This window comes from Cavia porcellus, unplaced genomic scaffold, assembly GCF_034190915.1.
Source record: "Cavia porcellus strain 051 isolate PalLab524CR breed Dunkin Hartley unplaced genomic scaffold, mCavPor4.1 scaffold_8, whole genome shotgun sequence".
NCBI lineage: Eukaryota > Metazoa > Chordata > Mammalia > Rodentia > Caviidae > Cavia > Cavia porcellus.
In genome coordinates this window covers 86,669,855-86,692,946 of record NW_026947491.1, presented here as the reverse complement: position 1 = coordinate 86,692,946, position 23,092 = coordinate 86,669,855, and the positions used below count along the sequence as shown (strand labels likewise).

Here is a 23,092-nt window from a genome sequence, read left to right as displayed (position 1 = left end):
AGGGCCAGGTTTATGATCAGTTAGAACAGAAACTCTATGAAGGCAGAAATTCTTCCTTGTTTTGTTCATTCTCCGTTTTTAGCATTAAGTGCACAGCTGATACTCAATGAATGTTCTGGGAATGGATTCAGAACACAAGGATTTAGATCTACAGAGGTCGTCTTAGGGTTTGGCTTATGTGTTTCCAGTAATTAACAAATCCATGCATCAGGTTGTATATAAATGGCCTATGAGACTTAGAGGATTCAGTTATTTTGTCACCGTTACACTCCACCATTTCCAACTACCAAGTGAACATCTCTCCATGGGTGAATTCATCCCACTTTTACCCTGCTCTAATTAGTCACGTCCTTTACTCTTCAAAACAATACTCCTCGGGGCTGGGGATTTAGCTCAGCGGCATAAGTGCCTGCCTTGCAAGCACATGGTCCTGAGTTCGATCCCTGGTACCCATTTAAAAAAAAAAAAACAAAACACTCCTCACTTCCCACATGGCACAACTTCGGCACAGATTACTAACTTGCCCTGAGTATGCTGTCAGTAAATTCCAGGGTGAGGATCACAGAGTAGAGAGCTCAGCATCCAAGTCACAGCCCTCTCCTCGCTGTTTTGTGCAGTGGTTCCTTGAGGAGAATGGATGTGAAAAAGAGGTGAAAAGCACAAGGAATTTCTGAAGTGAGGCCCTCTGGAATAATTTGCATTCCCTCTCCTGAAGACTGGAGGGTAATTTGCAAAAGTTAAATGCAGGAAAGAGAGGGAGGAAGGAAGGGAGAATAAAAGACAGACAGACAACACACAGACACACGGGACATTCTAAAAAATCAGACCAGGTATGGTGGTTCATGCCTATAATTCCAGCACTCTGAGAGGCTGAGACGGAACAATCCCAAACTCAAGCCCAGCCTACCCAACTTTAGTGACTTAAGACACTGTCACATAATTCAAATTCAAAGAGGGCTGGGATGTGGGTCATTGTGAAGGCCCTGAGCTCTCTGCTCACAACTAGGGAAAACAACAAAATAAAACAAAAACACAAAAACACTCCATCTAAAAAAAAAAACAAAACACCACCAACAACAAAAAAACACCTCGTTTGACTGCTAAAAATGAGCCAAACAAATCAGTGGCCGACTAAATTTTTAAAAATGTTTGACCACTTTGGTGGGTGTCACAGCAGTGAGCATACATGTTAAGTGTCCAGGAAGTAACTTAGAGTGTGTCTCAAAGAGAGTCGCCATCCACTGAGAGAAACCGGTGTTGCTTCTTTGAATGACAGCAGTAGGACCACATGATGTGCTAACTTTTGGAACAATCTTGAAAATTCACTTTCTGTTTTTTTAAAAGGTACTCGACTGCCTGTCTTTACAACAAAGCTGTGCATGCTCATTCATTTTATGACTCGTTCCGTTCCAAAATAAATAAGTGACCGAAGTCACTTACTAGATGACAACAAAGAAATCTGAAGCTCTTATTTGCTCTATGGGCTTAATCTACCTCTTTTTTATGTTTTTGATGAATATAATCCCTTGCTCATGTTTTTTGTACCAGGAATTGAACTTAAGACCTTGCGCTTTGTTGGCAGCCACTTTGTCCCTGAGCTGTACCTCCAGCCCTCTTTGGCTGGTGCTGAAACTCTCAGGAAATGCTCCCCAGAGAAGTTCATCTGCAACTTCCACCAAAACCGCAGAGTTGTTTTTACTTCTGAAGTCACAGGACAAAGTAAGTAAATTGTGTTTTCCCCCAAATCTTTATTGATCACCCACTGTGTTCACTGGATGGTGTAGATCTCAAGAAACAAAACACAACTCTCTTCTTCAGGTCAAAAGTCTAGTCATAAAAATGGCCAGGAATATTTCAGAACCATGGGGTACAAATAGCATTAGAGAATCATTTACAGTCACAGATGTCACCAGCACCTGGGAAGGTGTCTGTAACACAGTAGGCACTCAATACACATTTATTGGCTGGCTGAACAAGTGAAGGAGTCATCACTGTCCTGGGAACTCAGAGGAAAGGCACCTTCCTGTCACTGGGACATTTGTCAGGCTAGAGGGGGAGGAAGTGACTGTTGACTGTATTTATATTCATCCTCATAGTATCCTGGCCTCATTCCTATGAGAAGGGGATGACAGAGAGAAGGAAGCAGGGAGAGAAGAGGTGGCACCCTCTCAAACTGTCCACTTAAGGGAATTTTCTGTAAGACAATTTCTGATTTCCCAGGCACAGCAGTCAGCTGGGAAGTGGAGGAAAACAGGTATTTTTATGCAGATTTTATGGAGGCTCTGAGATGTAAATGGCAGAGGTGCATTTAAGTGGTTGAGGGCAGAGGGTGGCACCAGGCCAGCAGTTCAGCACTCTGGTCCACTGTGTTACCCCATAGGACATATTAATGAAAAGGCTTTTTATACTTCAACAGATCTCAACAGGAATAAATTAAGGGTTTGACTTCAGACTCCAACAGACCAACCTGCGTATCAGCTGTACGCCTGCAGTGAAATCTTTATAAATAAACGTGCAATGATCCCTTCCCAGAGTCTGTCTTTACTGCCCTGCACTGACTAAAACACAAGGGAGAATTCAAGCAATTACAAAGATAGCAGTGGATGCAAAGTCATGATGGTCTCCTGCTTAAACTCCTCTTTAAAGGATGAACTTTCTAAGAACTTGTTTTACTACAAAAACTCAAGAAAATTAAGGGAGTGAGCCTAGCTTTGCTCCATTTGTGCTACCTTACACAAGGATGAATCTAGGAAAGGAAAGAAGCTGATTCCTGTCTAAATATTTATCTTCTTTTAAAGTTGCCGTGGAATAAATTAAGTCTCTCTGCCTACACCTCGAAGACTACACCTCGGGAGACTGTTGAAAATGAAAAGCAGTGTGAGTCCTGGCTACTTAGTCCCATCACACTGCTTCTTGCATTGCTCTGGAGGCCATGTTTGTCTTTTCTCTTAGAAACACCTTTCCTTACAACTGGGCTCAACTGTCTCACTTCCTGAAGAGTCTTCCTCTTCCTCTTACCACCCCTGAGTCACCGTGCTGCCTGCCTGCCTTTCCGTCACACTAAGTTGGTAGGAAACTGAGGCTGCCTGTCCCTGCTGACTCCTAACTTCTGCAAGAATCCTACCCAGGATTCCACCCCTTGCAAGGCGGCTTAGAATCCCACGGGCTTGCCATTTTGGAGATTCCCATAACCATCATTTCCACCAGAGGCTGATGCTACCCAGCATGCACTCACAATTAGAGAAATTTCACACCAAGATGACTCCTCTGTTTGAAATCCATTTTTGCCTTGGTTTCCATGGCATCGCTATGGCTAAGTCTCCTCGCTTACTCTATTTGACAGACTCTTCCGTTCTACTGATCCTTGGAATGTGTGCAGCTTTTCTTTACCCCATACCCAGCCACACAGACCTTTGCTTCATTTTCCTGAATGTGGGCTGAAGCGGAAAGTGGCCACTGCCCCCACGCACACCCTCCTGTATGCAATGTGCACTGCCCAAGAGGCAGGAAATCAGAGTGGAGCGGTGGTGGTGGTCAAGTTCTGTGCCCACATCACTAACCTGGGGCACTCTTCTCTAGAAATCAGATAGGTTTTTCCAACTTGGTTTTTATCACTCTCTACTTTTTTAAATTGGTCTCCCTCTGTGTTCAAGATAGAGGCACTAACATGGATCACATCCTTCCCAACCAGGATAATTAGTGCTGTGCTCGTTTCTCCCTTCTCTGCCTCACGACATACAATGGATACATCTATGATACTAATTCAGAAATGTTTAACGAATATAACCTCTCTTCCTTATTCTCATTATGAGTCACCAAATCTGTTCATTATCATGGAGGCTGGAAAACTACAAAATCTTCACAATCGCTTCCCCCTTTTCTCTTCCCCTGCCAGCACAATCTATTTTTCCAAGTTTGGTAGAATCAGCCATCTCACAGAAACAGTAGCAGCATTCAAGTCACAGGGCTCTTAAAGCCATATTCCATGATGAGCTGTTTCTACAAGACTGGCCATCTAGACTCCTTTGCTTTGTATTCGGAACTCACTGTCACCTGGCTTCGCCAGATCGTTTAACCCAGGGTTTCTCCTTCTTCCTTTGCATGCAGTCACACTCAGAGCTCCCCCATGCTGAAATTCCTAAGTCACTGTGAGATGCCTGCGTAGATGCTATTTTTCTGCCTGGAATGATTCTCTGCTACATCTTCATTCTACACATTTTAACAATCAACTTAAATGTCACCTTTCTAGGTGAAGCCTTCCCAATTATCCCTTAGAGGCTTACTGACACCAACTCTTTCTAGTTCTTTGTGTGGTAATTTTTCCATTTTTCTGTCACCCCATTTGACAGTCTCTAGATCACAATTTGTTTTACATGCATTTCTACCTTCAGAGCTCAGAATAGTGCCTACGCTATGGAAGGTAGTCAGTAACATCACATGGATAAATATTTTTGATAAGTAGGTATTTTACATTGATCAATGAAAACCAGTGATGAGACTCCAGACAAGGAAAGAAACTCCATTTTTAAAATTCTGATATATCCAACATGTTAAATACAGACTATTTACAAGGATTGGATAAATAAGTCTTAAATTCATGTGGTAAATTTACATGTATAGTATAAATCTGAACAGTTAATAAAGTAGCTTGATAGCGAGTGTCTTTCAGAGGGTACTGGGGATTGAACTGGTGTTCCACACTGTGCTAAATCTTCAGTGCTTCTTTAGTTTTTATTTTGAGACAGGGTCTCAGTGAGTTACCTACCTGGCTTGAATTCGGGATCCTCTTACTTCAGCCTTCCAAAATTCTGGGATTACAGGTGAACTCTACCACCTATTCACCTTAATACCACCTATTCAACTTAATAAATGCCTTTTGATTATAATATGACATCTAATGTGGGCACATTTCTACTTTAAACCCATTTTATTTATCTATTAAGAATATAACACATCATGAAATATACTTAATGATATTTTTAAAGTTGAGCATGATGGCCCACACTTGTAATCCCAGAACTTGGAAGGCTGAGACAGGAAGACTGCTGTGAGTCTGAGGACAGCCTACACTATAAAAGAAGACCCTATCTCAAGAAAAGCCACCAAGAAATAAGCAAACAATAATTATAATAGCCACTTTCACTATAATACTTGACTTTAAAATAACTTCAAATTTACTAAAGCTAATAAGCATTTAAAATGTCTCATTTTTGCATGTATTAAATTTACTAGATATTTATGCTCTTAGCAATGCAAAGTGCTTTTAAGGCACCAAGAACTGACCATCAGTTTTTTTTTTTTCCTGTCCTACTTAAAAATGTACAAATCATTTATTTTTAATTTTTATACTAAGTTAGCAATTATCTTACATTCATTGTTTACAATTGTTTATAGCAATGATATCAAACTTAAACCCAGGTCTGAAAATTATCTTTGGATTATACTGGAAAGTCTAGAAAACCAAAACTTAAAATGATCTTGAGGACATAGGAGTATCTGTGTCATTCCCCACTGTCAATAAGCAACAGCAGCTCGTACATTTTGTTAGTAGATACAAAAGTCAGAAGCTGGTAACACATAGGATCGCCACCATTGATATTTATGGTTTGCTTAAGAGAAACCATTTGTACTTCACAGTGAACAGCTTGAAGTATTTGTTACAATAGGAGCCAAGGGTTAACTGTTGGTTTTCACCTTTCCTTTGTGGTCAGAACCAAGCACCTACCACTGTACCACCACAAAAGAGGTCTAACCACAGGCCTCGACAGCTACTGATTTCTGTTTAAACTTTTGTCACAACCCAAATTCATTCCAACAAGTATCCATTTATTTGAGAAGATGTACAGTCTCCATCGATTACCTAGGGATCGGGGTGGGGATGCGGTTCTGGTAATTAAATTCAGAAGAACTCTACTCCTGAGCTACTCCAGCTTTTTGAATTTTGAGACAGAGACTCCCTAAGCTTCCCAAAATGGCCTTGAACTCATCATCCTCCTGTCTCAGCCTTCTGAGAAGATAGGATTATGGGCAGGTGCCACCACATCTGACTATTTAGGGAATCTTTAATCAGGACCATTTTTATGTTCACTTGTGATTCTGTTAACATGAGGTGTGTATTAATATTTTTGTACCTGATTTGTGAGTGCCTTAAGAGAAATCATTACATTAATTTGGCCTTAGGTATGTCAATACCTATGGATACATCAGACAGCTAAATTTCCACCTATTTCGAAGCATAAATCCCAGAGGGAAGATAGGAAGCAAGTACCATAATACCCCGTATTCCAGAGTCTCTCTTTCTGTGGTTTGACTTATCCATATTTAACATCAGTCTAAAAATGCCAAATAGAAAAACCAGAAATAATTCATATTTCTGGATTTTGTTATTAGTTATTGTAATATTTTGTTATTAGTTATTGTTGTTGATCTTCAGTATACCTACTTTGAGCTTTATCATAGGAGCAACTTATAATAAAAAATGCAGGGCATCTTGGATCCTACCAATATAGAAGAAATACTATATTTTCCAATTAAAAGCTTTCATAAGCCATGGCTAGTCCAGTCAATAACCGTGAACACAACATTAAAACATGTCTCCATACCAGGGGTGGCCAACGTCTCCAGGAAGGTAACTTCCTTTATCATTTCCTACCTAACCATCAATAGTAATTCCTAAAGGTTTTTCTCGTGCACCCAAAGGATAGAATTCAGTAGACAAATAAATGAAAGGAAATCACTCATTTTTCCTACACTCATATCTTAGATACAAATCACATTGAAGTCTGAAACCGTATGCATTAAGATATCCAGGAAATAGCAAAAATAAATATAAAAATAAATATGTCCTCCAATGTTATTTTTCCCCAAAGAATCTTTTTTTTTATAATCATAAAGACAAATACCATCCTCAGAATCTTTTTATTGGTAACATAAAAGCTAAAAATAACAGATAAGATTTTATGATATTAGACCCATTAAATGCAGATTATTGTGCTAATAAGAGTTTCGGGCAGTATTTTAATTCTATGGTGAAAACTGTGAAGAGTATTTTAGGAAACCTAGTCTTTCAAGTTTAGATTAAACCCAGCATTAAAGGGTATGTGTGGTCATGCATTTGTAGTCAAATATTTACATCTACATGAAGCTGGCTCAATGCTTAATACAGCTTAATAAGACAGAGCCATAGTCATAAACAATTAACAAGGTTCACATTGCTTGCTCCTTAAGAAAATTTCTGGGCGTCCATTAGAAACAACCACAGGCTCTGCATTTGCGTACTTGTGGTTTTAAAGAACTCAGAGCAAAGAGCCAAGAAAAATGACTTTCAGAAGATTTAATCTGCATGGAAAAAAAAGGTACACAGCTGGATGTTAATAAGCTTGGAGGAAAAAGGGGAGACTAGGCAGAACAGATCTGGGGAAATGAACGGGCAGGAAGACAGAGCAAAAGGATGCCAGCTAATGTTACAAACGAGTTTGAACAGAAGAGTGACATAGCAGGTATAGAAGTCAGCAAATCTGGCTCTGAGGGTTACACTGGGTTTACAGGAGAGGGAAAAGATGGAGGAGTAAGTAAGCAAAATGTCTTAGCAGTCTAGTGACGAGGAACAGAAAGAGTCCCCTCTACACTCAGTATTTCAGCTTGGTGTTCTGTCTGCTCACCAAAGAGTGGCTGACTTCTATGACATTGATGTTAATTTCAGATGACTAGGGATGTGCTCATTCTTCTTTATTTGTCTGAATCTGAGGTCACAGTGCACCACTCGAATTCACAGATCTGGGTGAGCATATGTTTAAGAGTGGGGGAGGGGGTCACATTGACCCAACGCTATGTTACTGTCACTTGAGTAAGTCACCAGCAAAGTGCACATGACCACCTGAATTTCTAGCTTTAAACTGAGATTCTTTAGAAATTTCTGAGGCAAACTTAGGTGGAACATTAAGGTATTTACCATCACACAACAACACACTGCTGATTTGTAATCGAGGCCAGACTTTTCCAGTTTACTAGAACCAAGTATTCCAAATCATTGCCCTGACGGAGATGCCTTCAAAAGGTCACTCCCCCCGCTCCTTGGAGGTCATCATCTCTCACCTAGGCCTGCCAGGAATGATGCCTAGTTGGAGATAATCTTCCGCAAATGTTTTTTCTTTGCAAGTACCAATCAAAAAAAGCTATCTTGGCTATATATTGCATTATTTACAAAATACTTTCCTATATTAGTACCATCTGCTGTCAGTGTGAATTAGGCAAAGAATACATCACTCCCATTTTACAGAAGAACCCCTCTGGGGTTCTCTAAAAGTGGTGGTAGGGAGGATTTAAAATTTAAAAATACATTTAAGTTCTTTACACAATAATAATAATTTTTCCAAACATCTTTCATTTTCTCAGAGTTTTTATACATAAAATTGCATACATAGAAGTTGATTTTTTAAAAAAATTAAATGCTAGCTAATGTGTTTTATATCTTACAGATCCCAAGATATTAATTGGTGATGAAAGGAGAAAATAAAATAATCAATAGATGCTAAATTTTTGAAACTGGAAAGAAGCTGTTGGCAAGTAAGATGGCAGGAGAGAGATTTGATATAATAAATAGTATTTTGCTTTTAACTACATTAACTCTTATTATTGTATGGATGCAAAGACTGTGATGTGGAGAAGAAGGAAAGGAATACAAAAGATTCCATGAAAAAGCTCAGTCCTTCCACTAGGAGATGAAGAATCCCAGGAAAACAGGGCCTGAATGATAAGAGTCTAAGGAAAGTCACCTTATTTTGTGTTTGTTCATGTCTTGGCTAAGTGTCAATTATTTTATGAAAAACTTCCTAACTTTAGCCACTCAAGTTTGCCAAATAACTATGGAATGAATCCTTTGAAACTGTGATCCAAAATAAATTTTCCTTTAAATTATTGTTCTCGGGTATTTGATCACAGCTCTGGAAAAGCTGACTAATACAGTAAGTTTAGGTTTCTGCTCCTTCTAGCCCACAGTTACTACAACAAGCTAATCATGTCTTCTTGTAGGACTAGGACCATCCTCCCTTCTTCATTTATAAAGAATAAGAATGGAAGTTTATTTGAATGTGAGAATACTATGGCAGGCAATGTAATAATCACCAAAGGCTCCATTATAAGGACAAACAAGGGTCTTTTATACCTTCTACAATTATTTTTTGCCTCCAGTGATCACAAAAGAAGCTCTACAATTGATCTGGCTATGACACACATCACACAATGGCTGATCCAAACAGATTCACATACCTAGCACTTCTCTTTCTTCAAGTTAAAGCTCAATTAAGATTTATCATAATCAGAGCAAGCATCAACTTAACACAAAGCTCCAAAATCCAGTTTTGCATGTAGAAGGATGAGCCAGGAATCAAACTAAGTCTTGTCTTGAAATCTAGTTGCTTGGTAAACATAAAAAAGAATGATTCTTACCTTTATTTATTAATCTTGATTCTCTTATCAATTTTCCACTAAGATTTCTATCAGTGGATGCAAAGACTGGTTCCTGCTATGGTTCCTGTACTTCCCTGAACAACAAAGTGCAGTTTGTTTAATGCTGAGATAAGGAATGACACTAAACTAATTTGCTTTGCCAGTAAAAAACAACAACAACAACAACAACAAAAAACCATTTCTCTAGTCACTATGAGTCTAACAGGCAATGTTTGCTTTGTAGTCTGTGCTACCATGATTTTTAAAAATTTCTTGAACCAGCTTGCATACAGCAGAAAAGAATATTAATTAATCAACACAACAATGAACCTGTCCTCTGGAGAGAAAAGCAATATACTTGCAATATAGTGATATTTCTATTGCATCCAGTGAAGTAATTTACAGTGGTCTTCATTTCTTGGTTGTGTAAGTTACGAGACAGGAGGCCTTCAAGTAATAGACACATACCACACAAAATTAATTGAATTCTTGTGGGTAAGTTGCTGAGACAGTCTATTTAATTTGGGTTAGATAAAAACAACAAGACAGTAGAGACAATGACTTTTAAGTGGATTTTAGTGTATTTCCTACCTCGGTGTTTTCCAAAGCCTCGCTGGTAAATATTGAAATGGAAACCCATGTTGCAAGACTTCTGCTGATGAATGAGGAAACAGCCTTATCATTAGCAAAGTCATTTTTCAAAGGCCTGCAGCAACACTCCTCAAGACTTCACGCGCGAGCGTGTGCTGTGTTTAAGGGTTGTGTAACCAGATTGCCACAAAATCAGCACAGGAATCACAGGCAAGCATTAGAAACAGCTACAGCCCTGGGACACATTCATTTTATGACTCCTAAATCTGATAAGAAAAAGCGGAGTTTGTGTTTTTCATGCATGACTTTGATTATTCTAGTAATTCTACTTTACTCTGTTTTATGAACGTATCTACCACAGATGAAATGTTACAAGAAAAAAGAAAAAAAAGAACTAGAATGTAACCCAGTGGCAGAGCGCTTGCTTTTCTACAATCACAGGGCCCTGCCTACAGTATCCCCAGCACCGCTAGGGGAGAAAAGAAAAAGAAAAAGAAAGAAAAATGTTCGGACAGATAGTGCGGTACATTGTGCAAGGACAGGCCAACATCGTGAGCTCCCAGCTCTTCCATCAGGAGCTGTGTAGACAAGTTTTAGTAAAAGCTTTTGTATCCCAATGACTTCAGTTGCAAAATGCACTGAATGACATCTATGGCTCAAGATAGGTGGGGAAAACCCAGCAAGCACTGGCTTTGGCATCAGAGACCCCTCCGCTGAACAACAGGCATAATAACGTGTCACAGCATGGTGTAAGGCTGAGGTAACTTGGTAAAGTCTAGAGCTGGTGCTTATTTAGCGTCTGCCAAAACCTCATAGTTACTAGTTATGAGTACCAAAATTAACTTACAGGTACTTAATAAGTATTAACTTTCTGCTTTTCTCATTTTTGTAGAGTAGCCTAAAAGTATTGTGCTTCATGGCCTCAGTCCAACCTTCTGGGTGACTTGGGGGTATCTCAGATGCTCAAAGAATGATCAGAATCCTGACAGAGCCCATCAATAAGGTCCTTTCTGGTTAAGAGTGGACACTTCTCCTGTGATATTTACATGTGAAAACATTCTCTTCTGAGCTGTCTCTGCAAAAAATGACACAAGGCTGGGGTGAGTTCCTGACAGATGTATTGCAGGAATGTATAGACAAGCTATTTCTGGAAATGGGGAAAATGCCAAATAGTCCTGTCTCTTCATTCACAACTGACCACACATAATAACTCTCTTCATTTCTCTTTGAAAAAAAAAAAAGGAAATTAATTACAGAAAGGATATAGGTAGAATACACTTAAAAAAGAGTTCCTACACCACTTTTGATTTTACAAACTACTATAATCTGATTTTATTTTTGCAAATGAAAAACATTTTCCCGATATTACCGATAAGGCTGAGATATGAAATGATTGTCTAAGTATAAATCACTATGGAAGATGCACCTAAAACTTGAACTCAGTCATTTAAATCCTAAAACTCATGCACAGACAATAGAGGTGGAGCAACTTACATAAAAAAGGAGAAATGTCTTTTCAGGATAATGTCTCATAAAAATAGTTAGAGGTGTGAAAAACTTCAAATCATGAATATAAACCTTTGTGAAAGAAATACAGTGGCAACTAAGGATGAATACACGGACAAGATATGGGTAGAAAAAAACTGACGCATACCCAAAAATAAAGAATATTAGGGGGAAATGTTCAAAGGACTTAAGTGTGTGTCTAAGGCATAACAAAATTCAAAACCCACAGACACACAAAAAAGAAGAAAAAAATGGGAATGCTGACAGACACTGGCCCAGGGCTTAAAGAGAGGTAGCTTTGAGAATGTCAGACAAACCCCACAGAGAGCTCCCGCAGGTACCTTTGGTGGCTGAACTAACGCTCCCCCTCAGCCCAGTTCACAGTTACCACTCTGGGGAGAGGTCCAGAGGGCACGGGGGAGATCACACCATCAGCCCAAGCCCACCAGCTGCCCCCAGAGTCTGTAGCTCATCAGATCTGTATTTGATCCCTAGTAAGAGGCCAGTGCCCTTTCCCAGGGCAACACCCCAAAGGGGAGCAGTCACCTAGACCTTTGTGTGCGTGAATTGCAGTTCTGGACTTGAAAGGTTTTCCCGGGCAAAGGGGGGCAGAGAAGCAGAGCGTGGGGCATTGGAAAGGAGTACGAAGAGAGTGCGCATGCTCAATAGCACTTGCCAGTGCTGAGGGCAGATAATGCCTTTTCAGGACTTCCCTAAGGTGAGCCAACAGATTTTGAATAAAAATACATTATATCACAAATGTGGATGTGTGATATGTATGCACATTCAGACATACAGTAAATAGTAGCAACCCTAAGCATCACCGAGAGCTATCATTTATTGGCCTTTTACCATATGCAGAGCACTGTGCTTTGGGTTCACCGTCCCATTGCATCCTTCCAGACACGCTACAGGGGTGGGTACGGTTACCTTCAGCATTGTATAGATGAGGAAGCCAGTTTAGAAACTGTTTGCATTGCTAGTAACCTTTGAGCAGGAATTCAAATCAGTCATGCAAACTCTCAGTGCGTTTATGCACTTAAGCAGGAATATTTTCTTCATATCACACATAAACACCCTTGCCCATGCCCACTGGTACTGTAGACTTGAAAACAAGGAACCCCCATCCTCATGCCCGAGTTCTCTCAATCACAAAGGGCCAAACAGCACACCCATTGCAAATTCCAGTTTCACTCTGCTGTAAGCAGTTAAAGCTTCTTTAAAAAAGTAACAAAGTAATTAATCATGATATACAATGAAAAAGAATGCAAAATGTGAATGAACTTCTAAGCTTCAAAATAAAAATGATCTTCCACCATCATCTCTTTCTCCTGTTCCACTGTTCTCCACCTTTTTAGGTCTGGGGCTGAAGAATTTGAGCAAGGATGCATTAATGAAAGTGTAGATGCTGATCTGGATCATGGACCGCTGACCTTCATATTTGTGGTCTTCATGCCACATTTGAGAGAAATTGTGCAACTTTTTAGCTAGAAGCTTACTAGAAGCTTATTGGCCTAGGGGTCCCTAAGAACCATGCTAGCTGAGGATGACGCCATCCTTCCCTTACTCCTCATCTTGACAATTGCACTGCGCTTTAACTATTCGATCCACTAACAAACAAAAGATATTTTATTCTCCAGAATCTTAATATACTAGAAAAAGCATTTTTAAAAAATCCTTTTGCGCATTTTTCTAAACTTTGCTCTCTCATCCATTATCATTTTGAAAAGCAAGAAGAGAAAAAACAAACCAACAACTAGACAAATGTGAGGCCTCACGCTCTTCAACAGCAAAGTACTTGCAACTCTAAATTGTGACGAAACGGTCCTGAATGAAACAGGTGATATCCATGACAGTATGATTATAGTTAAGCAGAGAAATAACTTTGAAATATTTTGGACTCATTAGAAAGTTTCCTTAGAAAATAAATGAGTACCCCAGATTCCCTGTGAACCCAAAAATAGTTACAAATAGAAAATATTTGTCAACCTGGACAAACTGGCTAAAAGATTTGTCTAACTACTAATATAGAAAGACCACCTGCCCTTGATTTCTGGCAAAGCCGTGGCACAGGTGTATGTTGGATTTTAATTGTTCATATTTGCCTTGCTAGAAGTTAAAAAAAAATCCTATATTTTCTCAGTGCATCTCCTGTACATGTTTGATCCCATCTGATAAGAAACAGCTATAGGAATGCTCATAGATGTTAAACAAAAAACACTGGATATACACTTCCTGGTAAGAAAGCACCTATACAGGGGCTCTAGCTCCAGTGGAAAACAAGCTTTGTAAAATTTATTTCAGCAGAGAAGCATGTGGACAATAGCTGAGGAACATTTTGATTCATTCATAAGCTGAGTTACGGCGTTATCACAGTATCTGACATATCTCAGAACTTGGGTTTTCCCACCATAAATGTACATTACATTCATTCATCTGAGATGACTGCTGTAGAGAGATCTAAACTTCCTCAAAAATATGCTCCGTATGAATGCAAACTGGTATTATTCATCCCAATTTCATCATTTGCAAGGAAATTTCCCTCTGAAGAGACATTCTACAGCCTGAGGCTGCTCAGCAAAGGAGCTAATACCTTCCCTTACCCGTCGCCTGCTCAGCTGCAAAGACTCGAGGAAAAGAAATCCAGCACAGCACAGTGCAAGACCCGAAGGTCAAGGGCCCACACAGTGCCGTGCTGTGTGACATTGCTCGATCATTGAGCTCCATCCCATATGCAACAGCTTTATACTCACCACTTAATAACCAGGAATCTAATTAACAGAACCTGGTGAAATGTAAGTCTCAGTTTCTTGTTCTAATAGAAGCAAATGAGGACATAGAAAATGTACCACCTGAAGACGCGGACATTTCCTGGGAATGTTTAGCGTGTCTATTTAGTCTCTAACAACCCAGGAGTTATTACAATAATTTGGGATTCTTCCACAATGTTTTATTTAGGCAATACTAGGAAGTAGTCCAACCACATACTGGGTAGAAGGAGCCACCCATTTAACTTGACAAAATCCACCACAGTAATCCTCAAAAATGAAATTTCTGCATCAGATAATCAGGAGTTCCTGGGTATTTGATTAAATACCCCAGGTATTTGATCCCCAACCTACTTTCATTTCTCCCTCCAACTGACAAAGAAAAAAAAAATTAGACCAAGACGCTGAAGAAACAAAGTGTGTATTTTAATACCGAAATGCTTTTACCTACCTTCCTGCTGTGAACGAAATGGGCCAGGCTTTCACAACGTCAGTCAGCTTAACTCCCAGCTGGCGGCACTGGGAAAATGGAGCCAGACAGTCTTATTGCTGTTTCTGTCCTTTAACTGCCAACTGGAATACAATAGAGGAGTCAAGGGGAAACAGTGGCGAGGAAGAGCCAGGGGGCCGGAAGGAGACAAAGCAGCAAAGAAAATGCCCATGCGTCAGACACTGGGTTCCACGGCCGAGGCATCCCAGGCCATTTTCTCATTGGAGGTAATGATGCCTCAATTCATCGGCTCCTCTTCCCTCAAACATGTATGGTATTTTACAAGTCACACATCACGTAGTAAGCACTTGTCTTTGCAACATTTTAGGAAGGGCCACAAGTAAGGCTTAATCAAAAAGATGCAGACTGTGTATCTAGGGATTTTAGTTTAAACATACAGGATCGCAATGTTGCAAACATTAACACTTTTGAACTACAAAAAAAATTTCCATTTGGACCAATTATAGCATATGTACTGCACAAAGGGAGCAAGATATTGGAGCATCCTCTTGTATGCACAAACCCTTGGAATTTACTTACAACCAGTTCCTTCCACATCCGGCTGTTGGCTTCTGTACTCTTTTGTTTTGTTTTCATCAAGCATATTCTTATAACAATAAGCACAAGGCTACCACTTACCACAAAATCTTTATTTCCCTTTTTAACTTTACATTTTTAACACTTTAACTTTCCCTTTTTAACACTCATAAATAAGCTATTATCTCTGGCTTGTTCACATGTAGAATTCACAAATTAAATGCCAAGCTTCAGCAAGAATTAGAAACAGTATTTTTTCCCTTATATAAATAAAATGGATATAATTTATATTTTATTTAAATACAGTTTTCTAAGCTGTAAAGGATGGGGAAAGAGTACAAATAATTTGACTTGAACATAAATAAAATCAATAAATAGTCCAACTTTAAATATCTCAAATTGGTCACAGGCTAGACAGTGTGTATCAGAGTTATAATGCAGGCTTCTGTATCACAGCAGTAAATGTAAACTTGCTTGAGAATGGGAAGATGATGTGAGAGGGTGCAACCTAACCTCATCACATGGGGAACCCAAAATACTGCACTTTCCAGTTATCTTATTAGTAAGGATCATCTCTACAATAGTTTCCTTAATAGAACATTGTCTTTGGATAAAATCAGAGTCCAAGTGGAACAGATAACTTTGGCTGTTTCAGTCAACCTGAAAGTTCAGATGAAAGAAAGCTGGATAAGAACTTTCTACTAGTCAATAACAAAAAAATACTAAAGTCATAAGATACGTTATGATTCACTTGCTAGAATTTTATATTTCAACTTTCTTATAATCAGTCTGATCCCACAAGGTACTGAGCTATATATAGCTCAAATTATATCCACCTCTTAGTAAAGCAAGGTGATTATCTGGAAATTTTCTACTTTAAAGCCCGAATTATCTTCCTTTAATCATCTGCTCTGCTCAAATTCATTACAAAAATGACCAATTTACTACCTCACTTCACACGAGGTAGACAATACTACCGAATGTGTGTCCCAGAGTAGAACTACCAAGTGCTACCTGGGGACAGATGAGCACACTATAGTGTGCGAGAAACTTAAATCGTTCCAATTACTCTTTTGCTTATAAAACTATTTCTATACCCTCCATTCAGTTTGTAAAAATACACACACTGAAACAAGACCTATTAGCATACAACATTTCCTGCTTCTGCAAAGCAACTCACAATAAATCTCTTACCTTGTAGAGAGATGGAAGAGCCCAGGGCTCATAATAGGATGAATGATGCATAAATGTTCTTTAGCTGACTTCCCGTGGGATTTATGCTTCCCAGCTAGGAACACCGTCTGCCTGCCTGGGTGGAATGCTAAGCAAGACAGTAAAACAACCAACACACTATGTATAGAATTTCAGCTCTGAGAAATCTAGAAGAACCTGTAAAATAAATAAGCAAACAAGCAAGTATATATCTAAAACTCCCAGCACAAGTTAGTTGGGAAGACATGCAGTTTTAAACAAGGGAGGTTAGTGATGGGCTTGTATGTTTAAGTTAGACTGTGTAAATGGTATGTTTCTGCTTAGAAACAGAAAGATTATTTTATCTTTGGTTAAAAGACCAGACAGGCACTGTCTTATATTGTGTAACACAGGTATCCCACCAGGAAATTACTGAATTACAAATAAAATGTCAGCCAAGGAATTATATGTTTTTAAAAGCATTGAAGAAATTTTTAAAAGCAAATCTAAGAAGCATAAATGAGATAATTTTATATGCTATAATTATAATTAAATAGCCACATTTATTTGTTGGAAAAATCATTACTAATCTTTTGAAGATATAGTTTCAAATCACACTTGTTTCCAATCTAAATTTAGCCTCTGTTCCCTTCGTCATATTTCTTCAGGCATGAGAAGGAAAATCAATGTCCCTACTCACCTTTGGAAGAATTTCACTGCCATGTCTCCATGGTTCTATAGGATTCAATAATCCGTGGCTCAGTATTGATTTTTCTATGACACCTGTAGAAACAGTCTCTCCTTCCTTTCTAACAAATATAGCAACAAAAATCATGTAGTTTCTGAATGAATTAAAACACAGGTAATTAAGCACAACTTCATCCTGTAAGGAAATGTGGTTTATATTTTCTGAGGATGTTACTATTGCTTGCTTGCTCTGAGCCACTTAATAGTTATTTAAAGAAAATGTGCATGTCTATTTTTGAAGGTAATTTGAATGTAATTTCTTTAGGTTTCCTGCAGCTAACTCATATATTACAAATAGCATTTGCTTTCCAAAGGAAATAGACAAATGTTAAAACCTATCAAAGTTCAAGTCTCAATTTTAAAACATCTCCAAAATCGAAATTCTTCTTGAATATGAAAAACCACAGTCATGTTCTTAACACCTAAAGTGTGGTAAGGTAGATGACGGTGAATGGACTGGATTAGAATGTACCAAGTTCTAGAAAAAAGAGTGGGTTAGAGTTGAGTCTAGATTTTATAGCATTTTACAAGCACCAGAAGGACAAATGAGCCAGCAGGGTTCCAACTTTCTTTGCCAAACACAGATGCAAATATATGCATATATTTGCAAAAAGCCATGTTTCCAGCATTCTTCACACACCTGATTTAAACCCCCACTTGTTTCACCGTGGGCAGACCTCTCTGTGCATGTCTGAATACATCCCCTGCAGCCATTCCGCGCCGAGTGGAGTAACTACAGTAGGGATTCATCACTTGCTCCATCGGCCTGAGAATCTGCAAAATAAAAGTTCAATGTTAAAAAAAATTTCCCTTTTATGACTTCTTTTCCCAGGAAGAATCTTAGACAGGCACACACAAAACAGGTTGTTTCTCACGACCTACGTGACATCTTGGTTAAAAGTGACATGACCACGTTGCACCCTGACAGATTTAGTGTTAGGACCTGACAGATACAAACCCACAGTAACAATCTTCCTGCCACAGATAGTTAAGCTCACACTAAAACTGCGATTTGATAGTCCCTTGATTAGCTTTCGCCACAGTGCATGTGACCACCTTTCGAGTTCATTATACATTACGTTGCTCTTTCCATTACTGTCAATTTAGGCTTCACTTTACAAGAGTACAGGGAACTTAACCACTCAGCAAACCCATGCACATTTTTTGCATTAAGAATTAGACCAATCCAGAGTCCAGTTCTCAAGGAAGAAGTTCCATTATTTATCAGGCCATGTCTACACTGGCTGAGCAAAGCGCTCTGTTCAGAAGGAGAAGCGCCTTTGGCAGCTAGAGTCCACATAGCTGACCCATGGAGGCTTGGGTGGAGCTTCCTCACCTAATTACACCAGAGCAATGAAATCACAAAGCATTTGATGACAATGACCCATGATGACAAGAAAGCATGCCATGCCATGGTTCTAATTTATCTGTATGATAGTCACTTAGAAAGCAATTCAAAGGAGCTATAGGAAGAATGCATACCCTTGGCAGACCCGATGGATAGGAGTTATCATTATTCAATGTTTGGTTTAATCAGAGCCATTTGGCCAAACTACACAACTTTTAAATTCAATCGGTTTTTTTCCCCCTAACTGGTCTACATTTAGCTTATAACTCTAATCTTATATTTATGCAGAAACATTTTCAGAATTCAAATAATTGGAAAGATGATTTTTATTTCATAGAAAAAGAAAGGGTCAAAACATAATGTACATTGTGGAGGAAGTATTTATACTCCTCCTACTTACACTGCTAAGTACTAAATATGGGTGGATTCTATTCTGGTGACAGTACATTGCCCTCCAATTGTCCTGAATGTTAAAATTCTTTCAACCAATTTTTAGAATAAAAAGAGGTTTAGCAGAAATGTTCTACTAATAGCTATGAAATTATAGGCTTTCCCTTCCATCCACCCAAACATACTCTACCCAGTAAAATAACAGATACAACACTAATCACCTTTGGAAGTTTTCCAGCCTTCCCCATTGGCGACTTGGCAGAGCTGGACCAAACTGCCTTGAAAGAATTAAGCCTAACTAACTCTCCGTGAATGCTCTCCGAGGGTTTCCAGAGAATCCAATCTCGTTTTTAGAATAAAGCAGAAATGAAGCTTTAAATGTGTGGGTATCAATCAGAATTGTTACCTGAGAGGTACATTTACTTCTACTAATATCCCAAGATAGGTGAGTGAGGCTAACTCCACACCCTAATCCCCTAGAATTTGCAGCCAGGAGCATTTCAAGCTTCTTGACATTTCTAGCTGTCAATGGTCAAGATGAGCTGTTAGTCTCAGTGTTTCCATTTGAGAATCATGCAATTTATATATAGACTGTCTTTTGGCAGGGTGCAGAATTCCAACTTTGAAGATTGTCATAATAGTGGTTAATTTTTAAATGACCACTCACACTAGAAAACAAAGGAATTCTAGGTGGTCTAAGAAACACCTTATTTACCAAAGTTCATCTGAGTGGGACCACAGCTTCCTTTCCCACAGGAAATCCCTGAGATGCTCTACATTCATAAAACCACTGTCAAAACCCCTTGCCAGGGGCTGGGGATTTAGCTCAGCGGCATAAGCACCTGCCTTGCAAGCAGGCGGTCGTGAGTTCAATCCCCGGTACGGATAAAAATGAAAAAGACAAAAAAAAACAAAAAAAAACAAAACCCCTTGCCACCTCCCCTTTATGTACTTCATGAGGATGAAGATGAGGATGATAAGACAGTGAACACCCAAAAATGTGCCTGACACTGTTCCAAATCTTTGTATAAATTCACTCATTTAATTCCTCAACAACCCTATAAGATAGGTACTCTTAACCTCATTTTACAGACGAGGAAACAGAATCACAGAGAAAGCAAGTAATTTTCCCTTGGCTACTTAGCTAACAAGGAGAGATGGGATTTAAGTATAGGCAGATCTGAATGAAAACCTGGTTTACAGTGCTTCTCTTCTTCCAATCTACGTGAAATCAACGTGCCTGGAATGAAACTTTATGAACCATTGTGGCCACCAGGCTCATTTATTTACTTGTCATCTGGAGATATGTTCTTCCATATTGAACCAGGGCCTCCTTTTTTTGGAAATAGGTTCACTTGGAAGCAAAATTTATTTTCCTTCATCATCAGTTAGGGATGCCAATTACACCTTGAAAACTTAAATTTTAAGATGCTTCTGAATGTGGGAAGCCTCAAGTAAGAAGAGAACGGTAAAAAATAAAAATCATCACATAGGACCTCTGCAAAGAGCATGTATTTAAATAGAACCTTATGCAATCATATCTCCTCTGGTCAAATCCTTATATTACGTTTCGCAAGCTGGGCAAGTTATTTTAATCTCTGTATGACTTAGTTTTCTCATCTATATAATGGGGATAAAAATAATCCTACTGTTTAGGATTGTGAAGATTAAATAAATGAATTCATGCAAAATGTTTAGACCAGTGCATGGCACAGAGAGGGCCCTTGAAAAATACACACTACTGTTATATTCCACTTACTATTCCAGATGATAGCTAAGCGTTGATGATGAGAATAGGTATGAGAGACTTTAGCAGAGATTTTGGAAAGATTACTCATGGTTCCAGGAAATCTTTTCAACACACACAAGTTGGCTTTAAAAATTTACTGTCTCATACCTTCACTATTAATTTCATACTTCAGTTTTTGAAAGCACAGGTGAATCACAGACTATGAGAGAACCACCCTAAAAGTCATCAGAGCTTACAATGTTATCAAATACTCACCTAGCAAGCTAGAACGAGCTTCTCCTAAAAGGTGAGATTTTCAGTAATGAAAAAGGCTGCCGGCTTAATAATTTTTTATATTATAATCCATATTTCTGCAATTTCAATTGACCTCAATAGCTCGATTTTATGTTAATTATTGTGTGCCTCAGTGGTAGGGGAATAATTCAAATGTTCCACATGTGTCTCAGTGTGCTGTCCCTTATGCAGTGTTCTAAATGCTTGGGCTTTTGCTTATGTCTCAGCTCTCTGAGGCTACACGGCAACTTAGAAATGGCTGCTTAGGAACCTAAAATAGAAATTTCCATCCCAAAGGAGAGTAATACAAGTACTAGGAGAAAATGACTGGCGAGATGCCCGCTTGCACGGCGCTCTCTGTAAGTGCTATACACAGAAAATGGAATGGGCTGAAACTTTTTCCTCTTCAGTTCTAAAATGGGCATCAACCACAGAGCGCGTGAAAAGCTCAGGGGCTCAGCAGGAGACGCACTGAGAAGCTATTCTGGGTCTCTCTGAGGGTGCGGAATGGGTGCCGCAGAACTGGTGAACTACTTGATGGTCCACAGGAGGCTGTCACTGAGACGACCCTCTGCTTCATTTCCTGGCACCCTGTGGACCCGATCGTCTCTGACAACCTGAAGGGAAGTGAAGTCTTTATCAAGGAGCACCTTGGTCAAGGACTTAAGTGTGGAATAAGTTAGTGTGCAGCCTCAGGTGGGATAAAGGGTGTAGACGGACCTCATGGAGTTGCAGTTTAATCCTGCAATCTCACTCTGAAATGAGATGTTAGCAAACCTCAGCCTCCAGTTCTCTAGGTAAGGCCAGGTGTGCAGAACTTAGCCACCTGCCAACAGTGTCATCATTGAGGGAAGGACAGGTGTAGGATTAGATCTGGGGAAGGCAGAAGATGGCTAAAGTGTGAGAAATAAAATTAGATTTCCTGAGAGCTGTTCAGTTATTAGAAGGCCAATGGAAAGATCAGGAAAGACACAGAGACATCCAGTTTTCAACTGTGAGTTGTCTACATGGCCCGAGAGGCTGGAGGAGGCCGAGGGGCAGCAATGGACCCTGGACAACCCGGAGGACACAGAGAACAGGCATTGCGAGGAACTGGACAAGCCAGCTGGTTTCTTAGCTGTGCCACTCTTGAACCTTGTTTTTTGTTTTCTTTTCTTTTTGGGGGGTCAGGGGGGAGTTACTAAGGACCCAAGCTCTTCAGACTAAGCAATATACACAGCCTTTTTTATTTTATTTTTTAAATTTGGGACAGGGTTTTGCTAAGGTGCTAAGTTGTCCAGGCTGGGTTCAAACAAGCAATCCTCTTGTCTCAGCCTCCCAGACTGCTGGGATTACATCTGTGATCCACAAAACGTGGCTATTACCTTCATTAATATCTTTAACAAACGTAAGAAGCTGCTGCTGATACTGTGGTCACTTCAGGACTGCCCTGTCCCGGTCTGCTTTCTCTACTCTCTGCCCACCTTTCCCAGGCCATCTAATGTGCTCTTTGGAGGTTTTTACCAAAATATATATTTGCTACTTTCTTCTGGCACTTTAGTTTTTGCCTTTGTTGTTTTCTTACTGTCACACATTTGGGCTTCATTTAAGACCCTCTAAATTATTTAGCCCGTGTTCTTTTTAAAAGGATTCTATTTATTTCAGGTCACATACCGATTCTAACACATATGCTCCAAACACCAAATGGAAAGTTAATAAACAAACAAACCAGAAAGTCAGAGGGGAAAGAGCCACTCTGCCTAGAGGGGCCCTCAACCGGCCACTCCACGGACCTGCTGTCCTTTCTCATGTTCTTTATGATTCCACACAGAAATTCAACCAGGTGATTTGGTTCTTAACGAAACGAATGCGAATTAATTCCGATCATACATTTTAATGAGACAGCACTTCAGAGGCTCTCAGACATTCCAAATGCAAAACTTATCTTTTTCTGTGGCAAAACTGGAAATTCTCTTTCTTAGGAAACTTTGATTGTTTCACCTCTGTTATTTTTCACTTAATGAGACCATTTGCATATCTGCAAGGTCAGAGGAGAAAAATTAGGGTCTCGAGCT

At 39.3% G+C, this 23,092-nt stretch overlaps 1 protein-coding gene across 29 annotated transcripts in view; it reads right to left on the bottom strand.

Annotated features, from left to right (window-relative positions):
* LOC106028966 (uncharacterized) overlaps positions 1 to 23,092 on the bottom strand; it is a 129,382-nt gene that overhangs the window by 75,886 nt on the left and 30,404 nt on the right. For 14 of the 29 annotated variants that reach the window (XM_063255361.1, XM_063255366.1, XM_063255367.1 and 11 more), the window contains 3 exons: positions 17,231 to 18,051; positions 16,534 to 16,660; positions 14,764 to 14,885 (listed from right to left, as the gene is read on the bottom strand). The gene's annotated coding sequence lies outside the window, so the exon portion shown is untranslated. Of the gene's footprint in view, positions 1 to 9,447; positions 10,305 to 10,885; positions 11,114 to 14,763; positions 14,886 to 16,533; positions 16,729 to 17,230; positions 18,052 to 23,092 lie in introns of all 29 variants that reach the window. The other 15 variants (XM_063255365.1, XM_063255370.1, XM_063255362.1 and 12 more) reach the window with 11 other exon arrangements.